The sequence below is a fragment of the Anabrus simplex genome, chromosome 4, assembly GCF_040414725.1.
Source record: "Anabrus simplex isolate iqAnaSimp1 chromosome 4, ASM4041472v1, whole genome shotgun sequence".
In the NCBI taxonomy this organism is placed as follows: Eukaryota; Metazoa; Arthropoda; class Insecta; order Orthoptera; family Tettigoniidae; genus Anabrus; species Anabrus simplex.
The window spans coordinates 332699785-332702229 of record NC_090268.1 but is presented as its reverse complement, the minus strand read 5'-3'; the positions used below and the strand labels follow the sequence as shown (position 1 = coordinate 332702229).

Genomic DNA, 2445 nt, shown 5'->3' with positions numbered 1-2445 from the left:
GAGGGCGCGGTGTTGTGTCAGATCGTCTAAAGACATATTTGTAACCAACCTTAATTGAATAACATTTTTACTTTCTGAGGTTAAATCAACCTCGTGACGTTGGTCCACAAGACAAATACTGAGTAGGAGTGGGGTGGATGTGGAGGAGGAGGGGGTGGTGGTACTACTATAGAAATATTTTACAAGTGTAACTCATTATCGTGTTTCATTTCAATGTTTATTATAAATCTGTTTTCATTAATTTACATTTCAACATTCTAAAATGAGAAGAACAAGGGATTTTTACAGGATTGGTGGGACAGAGTAAACAGGATTATCTAGTGCAAAAATGGAATTCTGAACTAGAAAAAGAAATTCTAATCAATCTAGAGGGACATATCAACAAATAATCGCTGTGTGGACTCTGCTTATCAGTTCTCAGTAGTAAATTTCAAACAGTAATTTCACACCACAGCTGTCAGAGAGTTAACAGCAATCATTTGTCAGTCGCCACAGCCAGTTAGATATCTATATGAAGACAATTAAGCAGCCGCGGAAACTGTTACAGAGCTATTTTCAATTTTTTTGTTTTGTTGTTCTTTTTATCGTATAATCTAACAACTCAACTCACATTTTCAACAATTATGGCAAAGCCTCAACAGCAGGTGTCTGATTAATTAATCATATTAAACTCAACATACAGCAGTAGCCCCTTTGGCGCAGAGGAAAGCGCGTTGGACTTCTAATCCAAAGGTCACGGGTTCGAATCCCGTAAGGGGTACTAATTTTTCCTACCTGTATTTACAAGACCGAATGGAAATTTGTGAGAAATAGCCGTAAAAAAGCTAATCAAAAAATGAAAGTTTAAAAATCACAAAATGGCTAGCTCATAGAAAGCAACCTAAGATGCTTTGCATTATTTTAGTTATTTTTTTCAAAACTGGTTTGAGTTTCATATTTTGTAAAATCTTGATCCAGTCTTGCCAAACTTACTTCAGAATCTTCCTTCTGAATTTAAAACAGTTTACGGATAATATCGTATATATCCTACTCCCAGAAATATCAATGAACCAAATTTCTTTTTAATACGCCTGTTTCAGACTTGACTCATAAAATCAATTTTCACTAAAGAAAACGTCTTCTTATAGGCTAATTTACTATTACAATATCCACAAGTCGAAAAGTGTTCTTACCATTGTAATAACCTTAGTACCTAGGTCATACAAGGAAAAAGTAATGATATCTCTTGGTGTGATATGTATACCTTGTTAAACTGTTTACTCATGTAGAAAGTCCTACCGTCACCATTTTAATACACACTCATCGCCATGGTCCAATATGACTGATATATACAATCCTCCACACTAGCTTGCTCATGTGGCATTCAAAGCTTTGTTTGTATTTTCTAAAAATGTTCTATTGTGAATAATGTGATAATAATAATAAAGTCCGCCTCTGTGGTGTAGTGGTTAGTGTGATTAGCTGTCACCCCCGGAGGTCCGGGTGCCATGAAATTTGGAAAGTGGTACGAGGGCTGGAACGGGGTCCACTCAGCCTCGGGAGGTCAACTGAGTAGAGGTGGGTTCGATTCCCACCTCAGCCATTCTGGAGCGGTTTTCCGTGGTTTCCCACTTCTCCTCCAGGCAAATGCCGGGATGGTACCTCCCTTAAGGCCACGGCCGCTTCCTTCCCTCTTTCTTGCCTTTCCCATCCAATCTTCCCATCCCTCCACAAGGTTCCTGTTCAGCATAGCAGGTGAGGCCGCCTGGGCGAGGTACTAGTCATTCTCCCCATTTGTATCCCCCGACCCAAAGTCTGAAACTCCGGGACACTGCCCTTGAGGTGGTAGAGGTGGGATCCCTCGCTGAGTCCGAGGGAAAAACCGACCCTGGCGGGTAAACAGATTAAGAATAATAATAATAATGTTATGCAAATCACTTCATCAAAATTTGTTTGAAGCTTAGAAAGGCATGCAAAACAATAGTTTCATGATGGGTAAGCTTCTTTCACTCTCAGGCCTTATTCCCAATTTACTGGGGTGCATTTGATGTAGATTTGGCCCAGTTTTGTGGCTGCATGCCCTTCCTGACACCAGCCCTTTGAGAAAGGGGGTTTTCACAATTGTGTGTTTCTGTAGTAGTTAGTAGTGTGGAGTGTTGTATGTAGATCATGTAGATCATGCTATGTATTAAGACGAACATAAACATCAAGTTCTCGAGCTAGAGGAATTAACCGTCGACTGGTTTGATGCAGCTCTCCATGCACAAATTTTCATTTCTACGTAACTACTGCATCCTACATCTGCTCTACTCTGCTTGTCATGTTCATACCTTGGTCTACCCCTACCGTTCCTATCGCATACACTTCCCTCAAGAACTAACTGAGCATGTCCTGGGTGTCTTAAGATGTGGCCTATCATTCTCTCTCTTCTTCTCGTCAAATTTAGCTAAATCGAAGCCTCTCGCC

General features: G+C 40.2%; 1 non-coding gene across 1 annotated transcript; it reads left to right on the top strand.

Moving 5' to 3' along the window:
* The first annotated feature begins 687 nt into the window (after positions 1–687).
* Positions 688–760, top strand: TRNAR-UCU (transfer RNA arginine (anticodon UCU)). The gene has a single exon. It is a non-coding gene; the product is annotated as a tRNA-Arg (tRNA).
* The last annotated feature ends 1685 nt before the right edge of the window (positions 761–2445 follow it).